We start from the raw sequence: 18,679 nt of genomic DNA on the forward strand, positions 1-18,679 counted from the left end.
ATGTCAAACCTCAAGCTGCATGGCTTGCAGCTTGACGAGGCGCCCTACCCGGTGTGGCAGAAAAGCAGCAGAAACGTTTCAGACAACACAAGCAAAGGACAAGATACTGTACCAGCTTGAACCTGCAATCGTAAAATGAAAACGTACACAACGTGCTGCAGCAGAACAATTTCCAGATGTTGAGGCCCGAGACATTTGGATGATACACATGCAATCACGAGTAAGCTTGAATCCGTGCGACTATCTCACACGACACTCATCACGGTGAACGAGGCACCCGTTTTCTACCGAGAGCTCTCGTGCAAGCGCATTGAGAAAATGTGTATCGAGCACTTGCCGACAACACCGCTGAATTCGCATCGCTGAACTTCTTGATCGTCGTCTTTCCGTCTTCACTTGGCGCGCGAAGCCCACCCACCTTCAGCCCCGGGTTATCGATTATCGCCTCTGTAGCATAGCATTCAAAGAATGCGACTCGCAGCACACCGACGAACGGTGACGTCTTCGTCGCAGCACAATGTGCCGCCAGCAACGCTCAAAGAGAGCACTTGCTGCTCGGCGGTCACCATATGGGGCCCCTCGCGACGCCGCCAAAGCTTCCACGGCAAATGTCAGCACCAGCCAGTGTCAGGCAGTATTCCCCGATTACGTCCCTGACGAACCTTGAACGGCGAACACATAAAAACGTAGCGATAGTCCGCTTTGGTCCGCCCCGTCCGCGAGCTTGAACGTCGCCATCTTCATTGACTTTGGCAACTTTTGCTGCCCGACTACTACAAAGTTATCTCCATCGCCAAACTCAATCGTGACGACATTTTGACGTCACCGCGAACTTCATTATTTCACCAGCATAGCTCGAACTCCATCGGAATCCGTAGGGAAAAACTCAATCGCAACGTCACATCACGTGACCAAAAGGGCAGCCAATCAGCGACCGATTGAGTTAACTTCATCGTTGAGTTTGCGATCTAGCATAGACAGACCGGACAAAAGCTCACCCGTTTTTTCGCAGACCCGGAGAAAAGCTCAGCCCGTTTTGTTTTTTTTTTGTTTTTTTGTTTCGCAGACCCAAGCAAAAGCTCACCTCACTTTTTTTTGTTGTTGTTGTTGTTGTTTTGTTGTTTTTGCTATTTTGGGGTGAAACACGGGCTGTGTGCGGACGCGATGGACATTGCACCAAGGTGTCGACAGATAAGCCATACCAGGCAGAGAAGCAACGATTTGGGACCAAAATTTAGGTCACTGAAACTGAGTGAAGCTGATGAGATTAAGCTTGCTTGACTCAAGACTCAAGGTATGCCGGAGCGAAACTTCGTGAACCGAAACTTTTGAACCCCAAGAGTGACCGAAGAAGCGAAGTCACCCTTTGTCGACTTCGGTTTTTTATTGCGCTTATGTCACGCTAAACGCGCACAGAAAGGTTAGGCACAATGTCTCTTCATTACTAATGCATGGATTTTCTTGGGGTTTAGGTTAATATATTTAAAGTGAATGGCTAGGAAAATTAAATTCATTCTGTCATTGAGCGTCGTAAATGTATTTGAAATCACGAATTATTTCAGGGTGTTGTGAAAAAGAAACTGAAGCAAAACTGTAATATACAAACCATTGCGTTGCGAAGTTTTAAAAATATTTTCAAGGAACGGGAGTGTGGCCTTTTTGGACAGATGATCAATTTAGAAAGCTGTGCGGGATTTTGGATAGGCTCGCGTTCCTTAAACCACAGCTTGTGCCCGAAGGACTAACCTGCATCAGGGAAAAGTCTACCAGTGACATTGGCGACCTGCTGGACTACTTTGATTGCACGTACGTCAACGGCCCCTTCCGTTATGCCCCTTCTGCCGCGGCAACCAGAGCGAATTCTTCCCTTTGCCTGACTGTGTGCCGACGACGGCTAGAGTTTCCCCCGGGACGTGGAATATGTACGACATCACTCTGCAAGATAAAGACCGGACATACACCTGCGAAGGATGGAACACCGGGTTCCAGAAGTTTGTCGGCCACGCCCATCCAAGCATCTGGCTGGATGCTGATTGAATGCCCGCGGGAAAATCAGGCGTTCGTTGCCACAGCATTGACATAAGCCCGCAGAGGTGAACCCACAGAGAAGCGGGTGCGAAAAACCACTCTGTGCCCGCAGAATCGTGTGAAAAATGTTTTCGAGGGATTATACAGGTACACCTAGATCTACCAAGACTGCTGGAGCTAGTGGGGGACTGCATTCGGTTCTAACCAAGCGATAAATAAACTTGTTTCTACACTAAGCAACAAACCATGCGCCTGTCAGATTTAATTTATCGTTGCGTTTTAGTGTCGCACGCATGCACCCAAGTTATCCGGTTAAGACCAACACGATATTTTCTCCTGGTGAGCTTTTGTCCAGGTCGGTGAAAAAATGGGTGAGCTTTTGTCCGGTGAGCTTTTGTCCGGGATTCCCGGAACCAGTGGGGCAGTGCCCCCACACTCAAAGCTGTTCCGACCGCCCCCTTTTATATGTGTATAGTGTATGTATGTCTGCATGTATCAGTAGTTGGGGACATGGAATCTTTCTTTGAAAGCCTTCTTAACCCGTTCGTTCGAAGTTGTCATTCATTGTTTGTCCACTATGTGCGTTCTCACTAATAAATCTCCGAAGATTCTGTCAGACTGCAGCCTTCATTTCTCTGCACTGGGCTTCTTCAGTGGTCGTTGATATATAAATAAATTAATACATATATATATATATATATATATATATATATATATATATATATATATATATATATATATATATATATATATATATATATATAGGGTGTTTCACGGAAGGCGGACAAATTCGATATAGCGGGAAAACTACGCGTCGCAAAAAAAAGGCTTGTGTTGTTTTGGTCCTGGACCAGGGGCCTATTTAAGAAAATTATTAAAGTCCAGAATAATTAGATTGTTAACCATTTGTGCGAAATTAAGTTTTTTAATATTGTGTTTAAGTGGATGGTTTCAATTAGAAAATTGCTCAGCATCATCGAAAAACACTAAATCAACAAACTGCAGAACAATATACGGCACGCGAAGCATTTCACGGCTTTCTGAAAAGCCGCACAAATTCGACGGGTTTTTAAGTTTCGGCTTGCAATCGGAGCACATCTCGGCCCCGACGGCACCACGCCCCGTGGAGAAATAGTGCAACCAGTTTCTGCAGCGTTGCGCGAGGACAGCGCAGCAGAGGTTGGTTGCACGATTTCTCCACGGGGCGCGGTGCCGTCGGGGCAGAGATGCGCTTCGATTGCGAACCGAAACCCCGTCGAATTTGTGTGGTTTTTCAGAAAGCCGTGAAATACTTCGCGTGCCTTCTATCATTCTGCAGTTTGCTGATTTATCTGTTTTTCGATGATGCTGAGCAATATTCTATTTGAAACCATGCCCTCAGACACAATATTAAAAAAACTTAATTACGCAAAAATAATTAACAATCTAAGTATCACGGACTTTAATCATTATCCTTAATAGGCCCCTGGCCCAGGACCACGGTGACACAATCCTTTTTTGTTGCGACGCGTAGTTTTCGCAATATCGAATTTGTCCACTTTTCCTTAAACACCCTGTATATACAGGGTGTTTCAGAGAACTCAGGCCAAATCGCTCCTGCGAAAACTAATCATTGCAACAAAAAAGGCTTGTGTCGTTTTGGTCCCGGGCCAGGGGCCCATTTAGAAAAATGATTAAAGTCCGGGATAGTTAAGTTGTTAATTATTTTTGCGTAATTAACTTTTTTAATATTGTGTTTAAGTGCATGGTTTCAATTAGAAAATTGCTCAGCATTGTCAAAAAAACAGTAAATCAACAAATTGCAGAACGATAGAAGCCACGCGAAGCATTTTACAGCTTTCTGAAAAACCGCACAAATTCGACGGGTCTTTAAGTTTCGGTTTGCTATCGGAGCGCATCTCGGCTCCGGCGGCACCGCGCCCCATGGAGAGATAGTGCAACCAACCTCAGCTGCGCCGTCATCGCGCGACGCAACAGAGGCACTATCTCTCCATGGGCACGGTGCCGCCGGGGCCGAGATGCGCTCCGATAGCAAACCGAAACCTAAAAACCCGTCGAATTTGTGCGGTTTTTCAGAAAGCCGTAAAATACTTCGCGTGCCTTCTATCATCCTGCAATTTGTTAATTTACTGTTTTTTTTTACGATGCTGAGCAATTTTCTAATTGAAACCATGCCCTTAAACACAATATTAAAAAAGTTAATTAGGCAAAACTAATTAACAACTTCATTATCCCGGACATCAATATTTTCCTAAATGGGCCCTTCGACCAGGACCAAAACGGCACAAGCATTTTCTCGTTGCGTTGAGTAGTTTTCGCAGGAGCGAAAACTAGTTTAGTTTTCGCTCCACTTAGTTTAGATGACCTGAAGTCTGCTACCAAATCGTTGCTTGTCTGCCTGTTGTGGCTTATCTGTCCACAGCTTTGCATGGGATGGGGTACCAGTTCTCCTAAAAATGGTGCCATGTCCTCACATCCACACTTTATCCCAGCCTGTGTTGCACCCGGGTAACAAAAAAAAAAAACAAAAAAAACAAGTGAGGTGAGCTTTTGTCTAGGTCTGTGAAAAAAACGGGTGAGCTTTTGTCCGGTTACCCCCAGACGTGGCCCTCACACATCAGATATACTTCCGGAGCCCTCACAAACCTCGTATACCGACGTCAGATTAAGTGTATGCGCCGATAACCCAGGGGAGAGGAGGAGACGAAAGGGGACGTCAGAACCCCGGGTTCTAGTTTGAATGATTGTTGGGTAGACGTAAAGCTAGCTGCCTTTGTCTCCACTGTACTCGTCGAACGCGTCCGAATGCGAAAGCCAAACGCCGGACGCCGGCGTTCTGTGCTCTAACACGTACGAGTGCATGGAGACAATTTAAGAAGCAGTTTCTTTTGTTGCAGTCTCCCCCTCGAGGTCACTCAAAAATCCTAAATGCTAAGGGTGTCTTTACTCCCCTGCCCGTGATGTGCGTTTTTATCTTTCCCTCACAACCTTTCCGTCTCCGCGGCGTCACGGCACGCTGTTCCTTCAACTTCTCGTCCATACACGCCCGCACGCTTCTGAGCAAAAACTGCAAACAAAAGTTATTTTTAAAAAAAGGGTTCTGTTTCCCTTACTTTTGAGACTTGGTTGGACCGCCCTTTAGCTATGTGAGTGTTATCTGACTGTCCAATGTAACCCGCCGAAAGCCAAAATAAACGGCGGAGCCAAAATCCTGGCTCCACCGTTTATTTTGGCTTTCGTCGGGTTCGTAAAAAACTGATAATTAGATTGATTACGGTTCATTCATCTTCATATGTTCGTTTATTTTCCTCTGCGGAGACCACGTACGATGAAAAAAAAAAAATGCCCGTGATATATATATATATATATATATTTATATATGGGTGATTTCATCTCAAATCGGGCAGGCTAAAAAAGTCTAATTTTTAATTTTCACGAAAAAAATATATGTTTTGGCGGCATTTTTCAAATGAAGGAGGGCGCAAACCGCATGTTCTCCCGATTTTTCGTTCTCAAGGTACGAGCCGTAGAAGCCGCAGTGGCAGAAACTAGTGTTTTTGTCTGCCGTCGCAGGTCGCGTGTTTGACACCCTCTGCTGACGCTATTGTTTTCTCTACATCCTTTTAACTTTCCCCCCTCATTTAATAGGTATTATAAAGATACCTTGACGTATTCAAATATTTTTAGGAATTTGATTGTTTTTTAAAACACATGTCAAACTCGTCACTCCGGTCACTTTTTGGTCAAATTTGACAGGGCATTACTTTGTCTGTACTTAAGGTAAATTTTCTTTCTTTGGCTCTACAGAAAGCCCAAAGCAAGCCCATTATAGATATAATAATATCATTATGATCTGTCGACTAGCCGCTACGCTACCTTCACGTAAACGTTGCAAGAAATAACAAATGTTCAAAGTTTGAGGTCGATTTTCTCAAAAACCCCATTTTTGTAAATTTTTATTTTTTAAATTTTTTTCGACATATTGGTCGACTACAAGAAAAATAACAGTCTAGAAATGTAATATTTTGGTTGTATGTCCTCTGTTTGAGCCGCAATCGCTTAAAATGTGCGAACATTTGTTATTTTTCACAACGTTTACGTGAAAATAGCGGAGCGGCTACTCGGCAGATAATAATGATATTAATATATCTATAATGGGCTTGCTTTGGGCTTTCTGTAGAGCCAAAGAAAAAAAATTTACCTTACGTACAGACAAAGCAATGACCTGTCAAATTGGACCGAAACCGCAGTTGACACAAACCGCAAGTTCGTCGGATTTTTTGTTCTCGACTTACGAATTTTTAAAGAGACCGCGGCGAAAAGCAGTGTTTTTCACACCCGTCGTGGGTCGGATGTTTCGCTTGATCTCCCGCCATGGATTTTCAGTCCACATTATATTATCTTTTTTGAAGCACTCTGTGGACACACATTTAAAGGCTACTCCACCGATTTTTTCATTGTCTTCGATTTGCTTGAAATTTTGCTAAACTAACCAACAAACATCGCGAAAATAGTATCCCAAATATTAGGTCAAAATATTGTTTTTTCGCGAAGTTATTGAATTTACAGTTTTGGTCCTCACCGTGTTTTTCAAGCTCGAAGTCTCTACTGGCAACAATGAAAAAGTGACGTCAGTGGAAGGCAGGGGTTCACTCTTTGGGCTGTAGATTTCGTTTTAAACTGATTCGAAGCAGTTTCATGGTGTCAAATGAATGCTTGGGAAGCTCGCTGCAGTACCCGCGCTCCAGCACGGAACAAATGATTGGCATATTCTATTTTTTGGCTGCTTGCTCGACTGGCAAGCCTGCCTGCCACTGACGTCACGGCCCTGAAAAGCGCGCGTATATTTGAATGTTGGTTTTTGCATCATTTTCATTTGCCGATTTCGCAATAACTATTATGAATTTCGCCATTCTAAATAGCATACAGGAGAGAGTAAAGGCCGGGGAGTCAGAAAATATAGTTAGTTGAGGTAGCTCAAAAAATCGGTGGAGTTCCCCTTTAAAAGGCTCCAATACCATGAAATAATTTTAGGCCTTTTGCTTTTTTTCTGTAAAAATGTCAAAAACGCCTCCTCGATCAATTGTTGACGAACTTTGACAATTAATTACTGGCGATCTACTTGGGTTACACCGATATATTTTATGTCCACGGAGAGCCCAAAACACGCTCTTTATATTTATTATAAAATGCCTTGGCTGTATAAAATATCCTTTGCGGTACGTTTACGTTAATATTATGAAAAAAAACAAAAAGTACCATTTTTGAAATTGATTTTCTCAAAAAAACCATTTTTTATTTTTTTTATTTTTTGTTCAAATGTAGATATGATAGTTGTCTACACGAAAATCAAGCCTAGAAAGTGTATATTTTGTTTGTATGTTCTACATTTAAGCATCAATATCGTACAAAAACGTGTTTTTACGGCTCGAAATGGACTTGCGAATTGCGCGTCTTCACAAGCTTGGAAATAGTTTTTTTCTTTTTTTCAACGTTCCCACATAAAAATGAAATACAGTATTTCCACCCTGATATATTTATTGATTATTTAAATTTTATTATAGGCGGCAAGCTGCATCGGAGGAGTTCCAAAAAGAGAAAGCAACACTTCTTAACAGACCAGCAGGCGTCGTAAATTTTTAACGTGTAGGAGTCGGCAGACGTCTTATTGATTCGGGGCCCTCATTGGCCTGCATGAACGTCCCGCCTTTTCGGAGCCAGCAGATGACCACAACCTTTCGCGCTCGTTGTGTTAGATGGGACGGCCCGTGACAGTAAAGCGAGCAGCGCACCCTGTGTCACGAGGAGTGAAATGGTACGATTGTGTCGTTGACGCGGCGAACAGTGACAGCCACCCCGGAGGAGTTTGTCAGAGTATTGCACAAGGGAAAGCAAAGGAATCGTTGCCTGAAAGGATGAGGACACCGCGGCCTTACAATGTCGACGGTCAACAACTGTTCTGCCAGCCAAAACAACGCCGCGTGCGCGCTAAAACCGGCGGCGCGGGACAGAAATCCCGCAGACGCACACACGAAGATGGGCCGGTTTCGTTAGGGATGTGGGTAAATTTGAAACCAGTCATCCGTGCATGCGTGAAACGATACCGCCTGTTTGCCCTAGCTTCGAGCGCCCTATCCTTACCTTGAAACGGCCGTGTTCTCTCTCTCTCTCCGGGGAGATCCGATAGCACCGAAGGGTTATCTATTAAACTTGACGAAGAAAACGAGAAGGGAGTGTTTAAGTTTAATTATCCCCACCAACCCGCTCGTTCTGTCCTTATAAAGGGTCATCTCTTTTGGAAACAGCAAAGCCCGGAGACTGACATTAAAACGAGCGTGTTGGTAAATATACTTGTGTTTGTATTCTGCCCGGAGACTAGTTGGGTCGAAGTCAGCCTCCTTGTCAACTTTAACCGTTTGTGAAGAGTGGGCATCTCCCGAGAAGAAACGTTGGCGCCGGCTGACGTGTTCTTTTGAAAAAGGGAAGGGGAAAGAGAAAGTTTGAGTAACTGCAGAAACTACCTCGAAAGCTCCTCTCCCGATATGAAGCTTGAAGCATAGTCTCGGTTACCTTCTCGCGCATCGCCTGCTCGAATCTATTCTTCACTTTCTTTCATACAGCCACTGTTCCGCACAGCCGTCGTGGATGTGCGTAATAGAGGGAGGAACAGATTCGAGCATCATCTGGAGGCCGTCATCCTGCCATACTTCAATGTCGCGGGGCCGACTCGTGTGTGTTTCTTCGCCCCGCTGAACTTTGTTTCTCGGGTGCGGTTTTTTCTGAACGTTTTTTTTTTTTTTTTAATGTTTTCTTACTAACTGTTTGTTAGCACTGTTCAGTTGTTGGGTTTATTTCGTCATGGCGTAGCGGCCTGGCGGTAATGTAGAGAGCGTGTTCGCACGCATTTGGTTGCGTCCCGTTTAGGGAATGCCCGGGGGAGTTGGTTTTTGTTCTTGCCATGTGCGGCTGAGTTTTCCCGTCTTTATTAAATTATTGATTTTTTTGTTTCTTGTTTTACCTTTACGTGCCATCGACTTCTTTGTCTGACTCTCCATCAGGCGTGGACCTATCGCCTTGCCACCGCTCGAACCTAAATACTTTTTTTTTTTTAACGCAATTTTTGTTAAGATCTGAGTTGGGCAATTTAATTCCTATTTATTTATTTTTATTTCCTACCCCTCTCCATGACACACTCTCTGTGTGTTTCGGACCGTTTCTGTGTCACCACTTTTGTGTATACGGAAGTGAAAGGACATTCCCTGGTGACCTGTGCGATGTGCGGTGAACAAGCCCCAGTGTTTGGTTTCGTAAAGAATTGTATATAATATATCGACGATGTGGTGACTTTCTTTGTCTTAGTAATATGACAGCTAATAGCTAGTCGTGCTAGCTTACTTTGAAAGGTTTATAAATCGAAACAATACAACGTCTGTGCCTTTTGGTTATTGAAAGTCTACTAGGCCTGTTGAATTGGTTAGAGATGTATCTCATCATCCCCGCTCTTATCAAAACATACATAAATATTCAATACCACAAAATCCGTTTATAATTGATTACAAAATGCAGAAGAAAATTCAAGAAAACTTTTTCACAATTCATAGAGACGCATGCGTCGCTATGTCTGACTTAGGTCTTGCAAAACAAAGACGTCTTTTTCCGATATTGAGGCCTAAATATAAAACATGCAAACAAAATATACACTTTCTAGGCTTGATTTTCGTGTAGACAACTATCATATCTACATTTGAACAAAAAATAAAAAAATAAAAAATGGGTTTTTTGAGAAAATCAATTTCAAAAATGGTACTTTTTGGTTTTTGCATAATATTAACGTAAACGTACCGCAAAGGATATTTTATACAGCCAAAGAATTTTATAATATATATAAAGAGCGTGTTTTGGGCTCTCCGTGGACGTAAAAAATATCAGTGTAACCCAAGTAGATCGCCAGTAATTAATTGTCAAAGTTCGTCAACAATTGACCGAGGAGGCGTTTTCGACATTTTTACAGAAAAAAAGCAAAAGGCCTAAAATTATTTCAAGGTATTGGAGCCTTTTAAATGTGTCCGCAGAGTGCTTTAAAAAAGATAATATAATGTGGACTGAAAATCCATGGCGGGAGATCAAGCGAAACATCCGACCCACGACGGGTGTGAAAAACACTGCTTTTCGCCGTGGCCTCTTTAAAAATTCATAAGTCGAGAACAAAAAATCCGACGAATTTGCGGTTTGTGTCGACTGCGGTTTTAGAAACGGCGCCATAACATATATTTTTTATATATATATATATATATATATATATATATATATATATATATATATATATATATATATATATAGTATATATAACTGCGAAGAAAAAAACCCTCAGTGAAAACAGCAACAACGGCCGATTTATTCTTCGACGTTTCGGCTGGAGTCCGGAAACCATTCTGGGTTACCGGAATGGTTTATTATCACGCAACACCACGAAACGGAAAAGAAAAGAAAATCATCGTAGGGCTAATTTATGCAGTCCAACAATAAGGAGCAGGATATTGTCACGAATGAGAAATGATGAGGCGGCGAATAAGTGAAGCAACTAAATGTTTAATGGGGCGAACTTGTTCCCAAAACAAAAGAGAGAAAGGCTAGCCTCGCAGGCGTCGATATCGGCGAAACAGCAGGATCGAGCGCTGGGGCGAGACTGACTCCGGACCGCCAGTCGGAGCACATTTTGTACCCGCGTGGGTTTCTGGAACATTCGGTGTAGAAAATTCGGCGCGTAGAACATTCGTAACTCGATCAGATGACAAGGTTCTCGAACTTACGAGAATGTTAAGTTGAAAGAATAAATAAAAGAGAAGTCCGCCCTCTGGTATCGAACCCGGAGCCTCCGCGCGAGAGCCAAGCGCAGTAAGCAATCGGCCATGCGCTCGCTGGGCAACGCGCATGACAATATCACTGATAGATGTTACAAAACATTTCTGGGACAACAAGAAAGAGGTCGCTTTAGCTATTGGGGAGAAGATCAGACCGTGGCGCCCCAAACGGTTAACTTTAGAACTACATAGATGGGGACAAATGCAATGACTCAGCGCTCGGCTAACTTAACCCAACGCGGCGTCAGCTTTCGGCTGGAGTTCGTGTTCTCCGGTGAGGGGGAGGATGGGCTCTTTTGTTACCACTCTAGCCTGCATGAACAATGCAGCAAGCACGGTGCCCAGCTCAGCATAAAAGCCCAAGGGGTCAAGCTCGCGTCCTCTGACGACTGCTTTCGGGAGAGATCCGGCACTTAACGTCACTTCACTAATTGTTGGCATTTTTACATTACACTGTGCGCCGCGCTCTATCTAAAAAGATGACATGAACATGCCCACAAGGCCTGTGGGCATGTGCACAGGCCTTGTGTTGTGTAAACACCGAGGTGTGGGGGAGACAAACGGGTCAGAGCGCCTCGCCAATAGTGACATCGCTGAATATCACGTCCTGCGGCGCACCTTAGACGCGAATCTATATTCCCTATATCGGGAGCTCACTATAAACGAACTTGGGATACGGATATGAGTGAATGGATAACAAAGAAAACCGACATAATAGCCACGGCAGTGGTCGCACCTTCTTCGAGTAGGCTGCGTTCAGAAAGGCACACAACGGTGGGGGACCCTTTGTTGGCATTTTGAGAGGTCATCCAGCTCGTAGTTCGATTTCTGTACTGTTCTCTGCTTATCAATGTTCGCTTACAGACAGTGTTCGCGAGAGCAATAGGTGACGGACTAACGACAAAAAGAAAAGCAAAAAAAAAAAAAAAAAACTTTGACGTTTTGCCCCAGCGGGATCAAATACAGAAAAAGAAAAAACAAAATTGATTTTTTTTCGTGTGTGTGTGTCCACTTCTCATTTTCTTCTATTTGTTATTTTCTTGTCACTCAAGTCTGCATTGTTGTCGTAGGTCGTTTCCCGGTCTGCGTTCCGCCTCAGGGTGGCTATTTTACTTCCGTAAAACCACACCTTTGGTTTGAGGATTTGTTTTGGGGAAATTTTATGGAAACAAAAGGCGCCTTTGGGAAGGCGAGGGGAAAACCTTCATTATACGAACTTTGAGCTGAAATATGAGTCACAATAGGCAAAAAGTTTCAAAGTCACCGTAGCTAATCGGAGCTATAGTCGGTTACAAGTCAAGAAGGTAGGAGAAGCTCCTCCCCCAAGTGTGATGCGCCCGTTTCAAATCTCTCCGCAGTCGAAAGAAGAGTTCACTGGAAACGCTCCTTGTTCCGCTTCAATGGATTCCCACTTGTCTCCGATCCCACTTTTTAAGAAAGCGACCTTTGTATTCATTGGAGAGGGAACCAAGCCCCTGAAAGCAGCCTTTGTATCCATCGGGGGGGAAGCTAATCCCCGAAAGTCGTATTTGTTTCCGTCGGTGGGGGAGAACTCTAATCTCCCTCTCGTGGCTTCCACAATGCTAAGTCCAAGTCGAAAGATAAAGCAAATATGTACAGAAAGGCAAGACCCTCCTCGCGCGTTGGCCGCGACGTCACGGAAACGGTGGGACGCTATTGGATGCGGAGGTGGCGGAGGGATATCTGATTCCCTTTGAGGGGCATTTGCCGCTACCTTCTTAACCTGTAACTGACTATAGTAACAGGATTCGGTTGCTCGAAAGAATGTTCACGTTTGTTCATGCCACGCCCACGCCACTTCATACGGAAACACTCGGAAAATGCCGGAATGTCAAAAAGGTATTTAAGATAATGAATACAAGATACTCGGAATTGTAATTAAAATAGGGTATCAAATACTCTCGATCAAAAGTATTTGCAAGATACCAAGATACTTCAAAAGGTATTTGAAATACAGTGTCTTGAGTAGAATATTTCAGATAGGCACAGGTCTGGCCCATCTAGTGAAAGACAACAAGGGGCACGAGGGCAGCCCGGGCGGGCACGAAAACTGCCCAAAGTGCTCGCTGCAATTCGATATTCTTTTTTTTTTTTTTTTGCTCTCAGGGTCGCACATGGTTGTCGCGTGCCTTAGTTTGTACATACACATGATATACGAGCGTGGGATACTTGAAAATATTCAAGTAGCCTAAAGCCCCTTCATGTTTTCAAAGTAGCGTAAGGTGCGTCGATGCGCAAGGCACGTGCAACCTTTGGGGAGGTCATGGTGGTACAGCGCAGCACTGAGCTAGACTTCAGACGCCATGTTCTTCCCAGAAGTGGCGCGCGGCACGTGTCTCGAGCGTTTCTACAACAATAGACCTTTCCAGAAAAGAGCTGCTGGCCGGTTTCATTTTCAGTGTTCGTGCGTATCGCGCGTGATTTGCTTGCTTTCCGAAGCGACGCACACGCGCGTGCTGAGCTGTGGAGATCGCACGCTGAGCTGTGGATTTGTAAACATTGGAAAGGTCTATGAATGGCGACCCTTTTCCCAGGATAGACGGGCTTTAAGGTAGCCCACGTTCTCGCGACACCTGTTGAATATTTTCAACAGCGCCACATCATGCAGTAGTAAGAGAGAAATTTGTGACAACAAAAATGAAAATCGTGTCCTGATGCGTCACCGCACAAACAGGGACAAGATAGTCTCAACACTCATTTGAAAACAAGGCCAATTTTTGCAGACAGCCTGCTGCAGATCCTGGTGCGATTCCGAACAATGAAATTTGCAGTGACAGCAGACATTCAAAAGGCGTTCCTACAGATTTCAATCAAAGCGGATGATCGTGATGCTCTTCGTTTTCTGTGGTTTGCGAGTGCACCTCGGACTTCCGGTGTTTTTACCGCAACTACACTCTAAGAAAAAAAGGGTGTAGTCGGGTGCATCGGGCACACATGCACCCCCTTCCTGAAAGATGCACCCTGCGTTGCCCAGCCAGTGTACTTGTACACCGACAATGAACATCCTCCTCTCCCTTAAAGGGATACTTCAACGAAATTTGAAATATTCCCGTCGTGTTCAAAAATAGGTTGAATATGATCCACAATATCCGTAAATGACAATCGCACGTTTGTATTTGGATCCTGATGGCTGTATTTTTCGTTATAAACGGCCCACTCTGGCAAGCGCTCGGAGAAGGCACAGCTTAGAGCACGTGACATCCAACGCAATCGTGACGTAGGTCGTCTCAAGACGAGCAAAGCTACAGCGAGGCTGACGTCGAGACGATGGCCTAGTCGTTCCAGCCACCGAAGCGGCTGTTTTTGTACGAATTTTGAGTGACGGGTTAATCTTCTATAATCTTCTAGGGGGACAATAGCGACTTCTGCGACACACAAAAGGGATTCTCGGGAAGAGGGGAGTTCCCCCTCCCCCCTTCTCTCGTCGTGGCCGGAGACGAGACAACCTCCGTCACTAGCTGTCAAGGTTCCTAGACGAGCATTACAAACGAGGCGTTAGCGATATCCACCAGGTGCTCTGTGCTAATCGTTTAATTCGTTTTAAAATTCCTTTTCGAGACTTTTTTAACAAGACATTGGTATGTTGCATGTGATACTGCTCTTTTGAACACATATAGACCAAAAAATGAGCGCCGAAATTTTGTTGTAGTATCCCTTTAATTAAAGGCCGCCGTACAGTTCGCGCTTTCCAATTTCTCGTGTTTCCTTCTCTCCTGCCCTCCTTTCCTCCCTTCGCCGCCCTCCACCACCTGTTTACCGCCCTCCCCCGAGGGACCAACACGGAGAATGGATTAGGAGACGCCTCCGTTAATCCGGCTTAAGGCTGCGGTCCCACGGTGGCCATGACATATGACGCTTTCAGCACGTTTTCGAAATGCGATCGTGGCGTGTTCAAGCTTGCTAAAATTATGTGTTATATATCATCTTGTAGTGTACAACATTATCTTTTATCTGATGTAGGAATTGTTTTCCTAGTGCAAAAAGCTAATTCAGAGGGCACCCGCGAACATTGACCTTTTCGGCAAAACATGGTTTCGTAGTACAGTGGTACAGGGTGCACTATTGGAGCAATTTCTTTCTAATTTTAGAATGTTATAGAAGAAGAGTGCGTTCATTGTCAACGGAGGCCCTTTTTTCGTTTTTTATTTTATTTTGACAGATATTTACTTTAGAAAAATTGACTTTGCGGAAGCACTTCAGTCGCGAAGTTTTGGGCGCCTACTCGGTCATTTTATTTGAAACTTTTTACATCAGTTTGTAATTATGGTCGAAAGAGTTACGCTAAATTTTATTGTAATATGGCTTAAACTTTTTTCGGAATGCTCACGTGAAAAGTGACAAAAACTGTTAATTTTGGCAAACTTCATTTGGTAGTACAGTGGGACAGCGCTTAGGGATTGGCACACATGAATAAAATTGTAGGCCCGCAAAGAAAAACATATTCTGCTTTGCAAAGCGAAGCCCTTTTTCTAAATTTCACTTTTGATTTTCCATAAAAAAAGTTTGAATATAGGTGAAATCACGTATTTTTTGATAGTCAAAAACGAGTATTTTGACCCCTTTTGGCAGACATTTAGGCCGATATTTTTAGTATTAAATGGAGATTACTGTTCCAGGTCCTGATTATTAGCCCACATTTTCACTAATCGAGCCTATTTATTAAAAAGAATCATAAAACACACAGAAAACACAAATTGGATGTCTGGTTGCGCCCTCTATGTGGCGGTAACTGAAATGTGACTACGCGAGGTTCAGGAAACTGCCGAGGATGGCGCTGATTCCAGCTGTGGTTGCCAGCTTCGGAAACTGGTTGTACACTTGGCTCCTTCCGTTTCTTGCAAGATAACGTGCTGGAAAACTTGGTCGAAACTCGTGAGGTCCTTTATAACACGGTACTTTCTGCTAATATAGCTTTTGGGAAGAATTTCAGTCGCTTTCATATTGTTAAACGATTTTTTTTTATGCGAGGCTCCACCGGTTCAGTTTGCTGAATAAATTGTTCACGGAATCGATATCGAAGTTTCAAATTACCGAAATGCCAAAATCGCCAGTTCTGCGTAGATACGCAGCGTGACGCACGTGCTTCTGGTGCGTGTGCACGTACGTGTTTGCTGCGTAGTTCTTCGGTTGCTGCGAGTTTTCGCGTATTTGTTGTGCACTGGTTACCTCCGTCTGCGCACGCATCTCATCCTTGTAACTACCCCTGCTCTGTTTGCCTAGAGTGAAGTTTGTGTCTGTATTTTCGTTCGCTGACTAAGCTCGTGTCGGTGTCCTTCCTATTGGCTGCTGTTCGTGTTTGCGTACCGTGTGTGTCGCTTTGATTACTAGGTCCCCTGCTTATGGGGTGGAGCAAGCGGTGGGCGTCGCGCCAGGGGTGGGTCGTGATTGGGGAAACAGCTTAGCAGCCGACGCCGACTTCGGCGCGTTTCTTCTGCGCACGCGCGTACTGTCATTGATATCGCTACTTCGCGCCGTGACGATGCGCTGATCTACAGGCCGGTCGGCGCTCGCGTGATATTGTTGAAAATTCTCGAGCGTGTATTTACGTTTCGAAAGCCATAATAGAATTAAAGTGGACATTTGGCCGGCAGCCGGCATACCGTGGCTCTGAAAACAGATTGCTAGGGGTGCCCTCTCATTCGCTGGTTCCACGCTGGGTGCGCGCAGTCCGTGCTTCTGGCCTCCCCGGCCGCCCAAATGCGTTTTTCTGATGCTTGTTTTGTTTTCAGTAAACAGACAATAGATTCCTGCTGATATTCTCCTTTATAATCTTCACTCTTGACAACTCTTTAGTGTTGGAAGGAACTCCGTCAAATTTGACGATAATGCATGTGTAAGTACAACTGGAACCTCATAGTTGCAAGAATACTTTTCCTGGATTGTCTGCATTAGAGTGCCTCCATGTGCGCTTCGCGCACATGAAGGCTCCCTAGTCTGCACCTTTCTGATAATATGATCGGTCTCCATAAATTGCACTTCCCCGCTTCGGGAGCACGGCCAGCGGTGGTTCTCTGTCGGTCATCGAACCTCACACACGTGAAGCGTTGTCAAAGCTGTGATATACCGGGCGTTTAATTATTATTCTGTTTTGTTTTTTTGTTTTTGTTTTTTTTTTTTGCTGAAAGAAATTATACTTTTGGTATTCCCGGGGATAACATTATCGGCTGCGGCGGACGTAAAGGAACGAGCGTAAATTGACAGTTAGTGGCCTAATAAACTAATATTTGCCATTTGCGAACGCTGGAGAGGGGGCGACCTCCTCTCCCCCGTTCGCTCCGCTGAAGTGGAACAGGGTGGGAGGAGCTCCCACTTCGTTCCTGACCTGTCACCGACTACAGTTGCGAATTCCACTTGTCATTTTGGAGCGATGACGAGATAGAGCTGAGTCGTGTATTGCGTTCTCTGAGATGAAGAACGCAATGCGCGCGGAGTTGCTCCACGTATGCACCAGTCACCAGTAAAAACGACCTGTCCTCCGAGGAGGTCGAGCGAGACGCCGGCTGACATGGGGGTCGGTCACCTCACCGTCACCACCGTCTACCGTGCCTTCAAAAACACGGGGCGCAATATGTTTCTGCAGTATAACAAAAAATTGAACAAACAAGGTGCAAACTTTCATTTTTTTCCTAAGTGTGGTTTGCAGGGCTGAACCGAATACAAAAACGATACGCCGTGCTGGGATGACGTCGACTACAATGGTACACGATCATAACAAGAGCACAAATCCTGCCACGTTATTTTGCTACAGTGATAAGAGCATATATATCTTTGTCCGCGATGCGGCAACAGAGACATTATTTCCAAATTAGAGTTCGAAGTTAGCCTTCGATGCTAGCACTGACCAACTCACTTCACTCACAGGGTGAAAACGCGAAACTTTGTATCATTCGGACAGAGATCGAAAAATAACACGCACCGCTTCAACTTGGACACTCCAAAATAATTAACTGTAGTGGATCGCACGCAAAAGCTTCGCGTAGGCAATAAAATTGCCGGTCAGAAGTACGGTTCCGCAAACAAAATCAACATATGAGTCATCAAATTATGAAGAAAAACCAGGTGTGAGCGTGCCAAAAATATTCGACAATTATTGTTGTCAATATTTGTTTTTCTATCCACGTGCTTATGTCGCAGTGGAAAGCCGTGAAACTCCCTATAAAATTATTTTGGGCAGTGTTTCCGACGGTGCTCGCTCGATCGTAAAATGTCGCTTTGTTGCTACTTTGGCGAATCAAACAAGGAAGCCACGTTCACCTACAATGCCCTGTCCACAAGAAAGGAAATCGAAATTTTCGCTTCGTTTTCTTTTCTTTTTTTATATTCTTCTCTTCTGCACAATATAGGGTATGAATTATTATCCTTCCCTGTACTCTCGCTGCGACGAACAGTCCGATAAACGAGTCACCCTATGACAAAGATGGGGGTCCCGAAAATCTCCTAAAATCGTGTTTGTTCTCAGAGACACATCCGTGTGTAAGAAAAACCGCGGCCCTCTCCACGAAGTACGGACATATTTGATAAATAGCGTTGACTTGAGGTTGAACTTTTCATTTGCTTTGTAAACACAAGCGTGACGTCACGTGCGCATCCCACGCGACCCGACTGAAGTCTGAACTGGTCTACTATGTGTGGACAATAGGGCATTATTTTGACTTCCCGGCCGCGACGACCTTGGCGAGGGAGGACAGATGGGGGTCCCGAAAATCCTAGAATCGTGGTTTGTTCGCAGGGACACACACGTCCGTGTGTAACAAAAAACGCGGCCCTCT

This window comes from Ixodes scapularis, unplaced genomic scaffold, assembly GCF_016920785.2.
Source record: "Ixodes scapularis isolate PalLabHiFi unplaced genomic scaffold, ASM1692078v2 PGA_scaffold1__304_contigs__length_218370807, whole genome shotgun sequence".
Classification (NCBI taxonomy): domain Eukaryota; kingdom Metazoa; phylum Arthropoda; class Arachnida; order Ixodida; family Ixodidae; genus Ixodes; species Ixodes scapularis.